General features: G+C 43.1%; 1 long non-coding RNA gene across 2 annotated transcripts; it reads right to left on the reverse strand.

The window, feature by feature from the left end:
* Positions 1-7,559: 7,559 nt before the first annotated feature.
* Positions 7,560-8,302, reverse strand: LOC127922690 (uncharacterized). Of its 2 annotated transcripts, none has more exons than XR_008111929.1 (3): positions 8,200-8,302; positions 7,825-8,017; positions 7,560-7,766 (listed from the first exon to the last, which is right to left on the reverse strand). It is a non-coding gene; the product is annotated as an uncharacterized LOC127922690 (long non-coding RNA). The 2 variants fall into 2 exon arrangements; XR_008111928.1 differs by lacking the exon at positions 8,200-8,302 and adding an exon at positions 8,098-8,183 and having other exon boundaries at positions 7,825-8,049.
* Between the last annotated feature and the right edge of the window lie 138 nt (positions 8,303-8,440).

An 8,440-nucleotide genomic window follows, 5' to 3' on the forward strand; every position in this document is an offset into this window, starting at 1 on the left:
ACATCAACTGTTGTTCATGACACTCGGACCAGACAGAAGGGAACAACACATAAATGTTGTGGTCACATCAACTGTTGTTCATGACACTCGGACCAGACAGAAGGGAACAACACTAAATGTTGTTGTCACATCAACTGTTGTTCATGACATCGACTAGATAGAAGGGAAACAACACATAATGTTGTGGTCACATCAACTGTTGTTCATGACACTCGACCAGACAGAAGGGAACAAATACTAAATGTTGTGGTCACATCAACTGTTGTTCATGACACTCGGACCAGACAGAAGGGAACAACACTAAATGTTGTGGTCACATCAACTGCTGTTCATGACACTCGACCAGACAGAAGGAACAACACTAAATGTTGTGGTCACATCAACTGTTCATGACACTGACCAGACAGAAGGGAACAACACTAAATGTTGTGGTCACATCAACTGCTGTTCATGACACTCGGGACCAGACAGAAGGGAACAACACTAAATGTTGTGGTCACATCAACTGTTGTTCATGACACTCGGACACTAAAGACAGAAGGGAACAACACTAAATGTTGTGGTCACATCAACTGTTGTTCATGACACTCGGACCAGACAGAAGGAACAACACATAATGTTGTGTCACATCAACTGTTGTTCATGACACTTTCGGACCAGACAGAAGGGAACAACACTAAATGTTGTGAGTGTCACATCAACTGTTGTTCATGACACTCGACCAGACAGAAGGGATAACACTAAATGTTGTGGTCACATCAACTGTTGTTCATGACACTCGGACCAGACAGAAGGGAACAACACATAATGTTGTGGTCACATCAACTGTTGTTCATGACACTCGACCAGACAGAAGGGAACAACACTAAATGTTGTTGTCACATCAACTGTTGTTCATGACACTCGGACCAGACAGAAGGGAACAACACTAAATGTTGTGGTCACATCAACTGTTGTTCATGACACTCCCGGACCAGACAGAAGGGAATAACACATAATGTTGTGGTCACATCAACTGTTGTTCATGACACTCGGACCAGACAGAAGGGAACAACACATAATGTTGTTGTCACATCAACTGTTGTTCATGACACTCGGACCAGACAGAAGGGAACAACACTAAATGTTGTGGTCACATCAACTGTTGTTCATGACACTCGGACCAGACAGAAGGGATAACACTAAATGTTGTGGTCACATCAACTGTTGTTCATGACACTCTAAATGTTGTGGACCAGACAGAAGGAACAACACATAATGTTGTGGTCACATCAACTGTTGTTCATGACACTGACCAGACAGAAGGGAACAACACTAAATGTTGTGGTCACATCAACTGTTGTTCATGACACTCGGACCAGACAGAAGGGAACAACACATAATGTTGTGGTCACATCAACTGTTGTTCATGACACTCGGACCAGACAGAAGGGATAACACTAAATGTTGTGGTCACATCAACTGTTGTTCATGACACTCGGACCAGACAGAAGGGATAACACTAAATGTTGTGGTCACATCAACTGTTGTTCATGACACTCGGACCAGACAGAAGGGATAACACTAAATGTTGTGGTCACATCAACTGTTCATGACACTCGGACCAGACAGAAGGGAACAACACTAAATGTTGTGGTCACATCAACTGCTGTTCATGACACTCGGACCAGACAGAAGGGAACAACACATAAATGTTGTGGTCACATCAACTGTTGTTGTGACACTGACCAGACAGAAGGGAACAACACTAAATGTTGGTCACATCAACTGTTGTTCATGACACTCGGACCAGACAGAAGGGACAACACTAAATGTTGTGGTCACATCAACTGTTGTTCATGACACTCGGACCAGACAGAAGGGATAACACTAAATGTTGTGGTCACATCAACTGTTGTTCATGACACTCGGACCAGACAGAAGGGAACAACACTAAATGTTGTGGTCACATCAACTGTTGTTCATGACACTCGGACCAGACAGAAGGGAACAACACTAAATGTTGTTGTCACATCAACTGTTGTTCATGACACTCGGACCAGACAGAAGGGAACAACACTAAATGTTGTGGTCACATCAACTGTTGTTCATGACATGACACAGAAGGGAACAACACGGACCAGACCAGAAGGGAACAACACTAAATGTTGTGGTCACATCAACTGTTGTTCATGACACTCGGACCAGACAGAAGGGAACAACACACAATGTTGTTGTCACATCAACTGTTGTTCATGACACTCGGACCAGACAGAAGGGAACAACACTAAATGTTGTGGTCACATCAACTGTTGTTCATGACACTCGGACCAGACAGAAGGGAACAACACTAAATGTTGTGGTCACATCAACTGTTGTTCATGACACTCGGACCAGACAGAAGGGAACAACACTAAATGTTGTGGTCACATCAACTGTTGTTCATGACACTCGGACCAGACAGAAGGGAACAACACTAAATGTTGTTGTCACATCAACTGTTGTTCATGACACTCGGACCAGACAGAAGGGAACAACACTAAATGTTGTGGTCACATCAACTGTTGTTCATGACACTCGGACCAGACAGAAGGGATAACACTAAATGTTGTGGTCACATCAACTGTTGTTCATGACACTCGGACCAGACAGAAGGGTCAACAACACTAAATGTTGTTGGTCACATCAACTGTTGTTCATGACACTCGGACCAGACAGAAGGGAACAACACTAAATGTTGTGGTCACATCAACTGTTGTTCATGACACTAGGACCAGACAGAAGGGATAACACTAAATGTTGTGGTCACATCAACTGTTGTTCATGACACTCGGACCAGACAGAAGGGAACAACACATAATGTTGTGGTCACATCAACTGCTGTTCATGACACTCGGACCAGACAGAAGGGAACAACACTAAATGTTGTGGTCACATCAACTGTTGTTCATGACACTCGGACCAGACAGAAGGGAACAACACTAAATGTTGTGGTCACATCAACTGTTGTTCATGACACTCGGACCAGACAGAAGGGATAACACTAAATGTTGTGGTCACATCAACTGTTGTTCATGACACTCGGACCAGACAGAAGGGAACAACACATAATGTTGTGGTCACATCAACTGTTGTTCATGACACTCGGACCAGACAGAAGGGAACAACACTAAATGTTGTTGTCACATCAACTGTTGTTCATGACACTCGGACCAGACAGAAGGGAACAACACTAAATGTTGTGGTCACATCAACTGTTGTTCATGACACTCGGACCAGACAGAAGGGAATAACACTAAATGTTGTGGTCACATCAACTGTTGTTCATGACACTCGGACCAGACAGAAGGGAACAACACATAATGTTGTGGTCACATCAACTGTTGTTCATGACACTCGGACCAGACAGAAGGGAACAACACTAAATGTTGTGGTCACATCAACTGTTGTTCATGACACTCGGACCAGACAGAAGGGAACAACACTAAATGTTGTGGTCACATCAACTGCTGTTCATGACACTCGGACCAGACAGAAGGGAATAACACTAAATGTTGTGGTCACATCAACTGTTGTTCATGACACTCGGACCAGACAGAAGGGAACAACACAAATGTTGTGGTCACATCAACTGTTGTTCATGACACTCGGACCAGACAGAAGGGAACAACACTAAATGTTGTGGTCACATCAACTGTTGTTCATGACACTCGGACCAGACAGAAGGGAACAACACTAAATGTTGTGGTCACATCGTTGTTCATGACACTCGGACCAGACAGAAGGAACAACACTAAATGTTGTGGTCACATCAACTGTTGTTCATGACACTCGGACCAGACAGAAGGGAACAACACATAATGTTGTTGTCACATCAACTGTTGTTCATGACACTCGGACCAGACAGAAGGGAACAACACTAAATGTTGTGGTCACATCAACTGTTGTTCATGACACTCGGACCAGACAGAAGGGAACAACACTAAATGTTGTGGTCACATCAACTGTTGTTCATGACACTCGGACCAGACAGAAGGGATAACACTAAATGTTGTGGTCACATCAACTGTTGTTCATGACACAAATGTTGGACATGACAGACAGACAGGGAATAACACTAAATGTTGTGGTCACATCAACTGTTGTTCATGACACTCGGACCAGACAGAAGGAACAACACTAAATGTTGTGGTCACATCAACTGTTGTTCATGACACTCGGACCAGACAGAAGGAACAACACTAATGTTGTGGTCACATCAACTGTTGTTCATGACACTCGGACCAGACAGAAGGGAACAACACTAAATGTTGTGGTCACATCAACTGTTGTTCATGACACTCGGACCAGACAGAAGGAACAACACTAAATGTTGTGGTCACATCAACTGTTGTTCATGACACTCGGACCAGACAGAAGGGAACAACACTAAATGTTGTGGTCACATCAACTGTTGTTCATGACACTCGGACCAGACAGAAGGGAACAACACTAAATGTTGTTGTCACATCAACTGTTGTTCTGCTGTTCTAAATGATCAACTGTTCATGACACCAGACAGAAGGGAACAACACTAAATGTTGTGGTCACATCAACTGTTGTTCATGACACTCGGACCAGACAGAAGGAACAACACTAAATGTTGTGGTCACATCAACTGTTGTTCATGACACTCGGACCAGACAGAAGGGAACAACACTAAATGTTGTGGTCACATCAACTGTTGTTCATGACACTCGGACCAGACAGAAGGGAACAACATAAATGTTGTGGTCACATCAACTGTTGTTCATGACACTCGGACCAGACAGAAGGGAACAACACTAAATGTTGTGGTCACATCAACTGTTGTTCATGACACTCGGACCAGACAGAAGGGAACAACACTAAATGTTGTTGTCACATCAACTGTTGTTCAAATGACACTCGGACCAGACAGAAGGGAACAACACTAAATGTTGTGGTCACATCAACTGTTGTTCATGACACTCGGACCAGACAGAAGGGATAACACTAAATGTTGTGGTCACATCAACTGTTGTTCATGACACTCGGACCAGACAGAAGGGAACAACACATAAATGTTGTGGTCACATCAACTGTTGTTCATGACACTCGGACCAGACAGAAGGGAACAACACTAAATGTTGTGGTCACATCAACTGTTGTTCATGACACTCGGACCAGACAGAAGGGAACAACACTAAATGTTGTGGTCACATCAACTGTTGTTCATGACACTCGGACCAGACAGAAGGGATAACACTAAATGTTGTGGTCACATCAACTGTTGTGTGACACTCTAAATTTGTGGTCATCAACTGTTGTTCATGACACTCGGACCAGACAGAAGGGAACAACACTAAATGTTGTGGTCACATCAACTGTTGTTCATGACACTCGGACCAGACAGAAGGGAACAACACTAAATGTTGTGGTCACATCAACTGTTGTTCATGACACTTTCGGACCAGACAGAAGGGAACAACACTAAATGTTGTGGTCACATCAACTGTTGTTCATGACACTCGGACCAGACAGAAGGAACAACACTAAATGTTGCGGTCACATCAACTGTTGTTCATGACACTCGGACCAGACAGAAGGAACAACACTAAATGTTGTGGTCACATCAACTGTTGTTCATGACACTCGGACCAGACAGAAGGGAACAACACTAAATGTTGTGGTCACATCAACTGCTGTTCATGACACTCGGACCAGACAGAAGGAACAACACTAAATGTTGTGGTCACATCAACTGTTGTTCATGACACTTTCGGACCAGACAGAAGGAACAACACTAAATGTTGTGGTCACATCAACTGTTGTTCATGACACTCGGACCAGACAGAAGGGATAACACTAAATGTTGCTGTCACGTAATCAACTGTTGTTCATGACACTCAGACCAGACAGAAGGGAACAACACATAATGTTGTGTCACATCAACTGTTGTTCATGACACTCGACCAGACAGAAGGGAACAACACTAAATGTTGTGGTCACATCAACTGTTGTTCATGACACTGACCAGACAGAAGGGAACAACACTAAATGTTGTGGTCACATCAACTGTTGTTCATGACACTGACCAGACAGAAGGGAACAACACTAAATGTTGTGGTCACATCAACTGTTGTTCATGACACTCGGACCAGACAGAAGGAACAACACATAAATGTTGTGGTCACATCAACTGTTGTTCATGACACTCGGACCAGACAGAAGGGAACAACACTAAATGTTGTGGTCACATCAACTGTTGTTCATGACACTCGGACCAGACAGAAGGGAACAACACTAAATGTTGTGGTCACATCAACTGTTGTTCATGACACTCGGACCAGACAGAAGGGAACAACACTAAATGTTGTGGTCACATCAACTGTTGTTCATGACACTCGGACCAGACAGAAGGGAACAACACTAAATGTTGTGGTCACATCAACTGTTGTTCATGACACTCGGACCAGACAGAAGGGAACAACACATAAATGTTGTGGTCACATCAACTGTTGTTCATGACACTCGGACCAGACAGAAGGGAACAACACTAAATGTTGTGGTCACATCAACTGTTGTTCATGACACTCGGACCAGACAGAAGGGAACAACACTAAATGTTGTGGTCACATCAATCAACTCGGACCAGACAGAAGGGTAAATGTTCATGACACTGACACTCGGACCAGACAGAAGGGAACAACACTAAATGTTGTGGTCACATCAACTGTTGTTCATGACACTCGGACCAGACAGAAGGAACAACACTAAATGTTGTGGTCACATCAACTGTTGTTCATGACACTGACCAGACAGAAGGGAACAACACTAAATGTTGTGGTCACATCAACTGTTGTTCATGACACTCGGACCAGACAGAAGGGAACAACACATAAATGTTGTGGTCACATCAACTGTTGTTCATGACACTCGGACCAGACAGAAGGGAATAACACTAAATGTTGTGGTCACATCAACTGTTGTTCATGACACTCGGACCAGACAGAAGGGAACAACACTAAATGTTGTGGTCACATCAACTGTTGTTCAATGACACTCGGACCAGACAGAAGGGAACAACTAAATGTTGTGGTCACATCAACTGTTGTTCATGACACTCGACCAGACAGAAGGGAACAACACTCAATCAACTGTTGAAAAACGTTCACTAAAATGTTGACACATCAGGAAGGAGACCAGACAGAAGGGAACAACACTAAAATGTTGTGTCACATCAACTGGTGTTCATGACACTCGGACCAGACAGAAGGGAACAACACTAAATGTTGTGGTCACATCAACAATGTTGTTCATGACACTCGGACCAGACAGAAGGGATAACACTAAATGTTGTGGTCATAATTGATAATTGATTGAAAAACGCTATTGACTCTCAATAGCAATTAAACTGTCTGACTCACCGTCAATATCAATCAAAAATGGTGCTAACTTCTTCATACAGGGAGGTTGAGATGGGCTGTCTGATGCAATGGTGCTAACCTGTCTGACTCACCTGTCAATATCAATCAAATCAATGGTGCTGTCTGAACCTGTCTCAATCAAACTCACCTGTCAATATCAATCAAATCAATGGTGCTAACCTGTCTGACTCACCTGTCAATATCAATCAAATCAATGGTGCTAACCTGTCTGACTCACCTGTCAATATCAATCAAATCAATGGTGCTAACCTGTCTGACTCACCTGTCAATATCAATCAAATCAATGGTGCTAACCTGTCTGACTCACCTGTCAATATCAATCAAATCAATGGTGCTAACCTGTCTGACTCACTGACTCACCTGTCAATATCAATCAAATGGTCTAAATGGTGCTAACCTGTCTGACTCACCTGTCAATATCAATCAAATCAATGGTGCTAACCTGTCTGACTCACCTGTCAATATCAATCAAATCAATGGTGCTAACCTGTCTGACTCACCTGTCAATATCAATCAAATCAATGGTGCTAACCTGTCTGACTCACCTGTCAATATCAATCAAATCAATGGTGCTAACCTGTCTGACTCACCTGTCAATATCAATCAAATCAATGGTGCTAACCTGTCTGACTCACTGTCTGCCAATATCAATCAAATCAATGGTGCTAACCTGTCTGACTCACCTGTCAATATCAATCAAATCAATGGTGCTAACCTGTCTGACTCACCTGTCAATATCAATCAAATCAATGGTGCTAACTGTCTGACTCACCTGTCAATATCAATCAAATCAATGGTGCTAACCTGTCTGACTCACCTGTCAATATCAATCAAATCAATGGTGCTAACCTGTCTGACTCACCTGCCAATATCAATCAAATCAATGGTGCTAACCTGTCTGACTCACCTGTCAATATCAATCAAAAATGGTCAATGGACTAACCTGTCAATATCAATAACCTGTCTGACTCACCTGTCAATATCAATCAAATCAATGGTGCTAACCTGTCTGA

The sequence above is a fragment of the Oncorhynchus keta genome, unplaced genomic scaffold, assembly GCF_023373465.1.
Source record: "Oncorhynchus keta strain PuntledgeMale-10-30-2019 unplaced genomic scaffold, Oket_V2 Un_contig_26755_pilon_pilon, whole genome shotgun sequence".
Taxonomy (NCBI): Eukaryota; Metazoa; Chordata; class Actinopteri; order Salmoniformes; family Salmonidae; genus Oncorhynchus; species Oncorhynchus keta.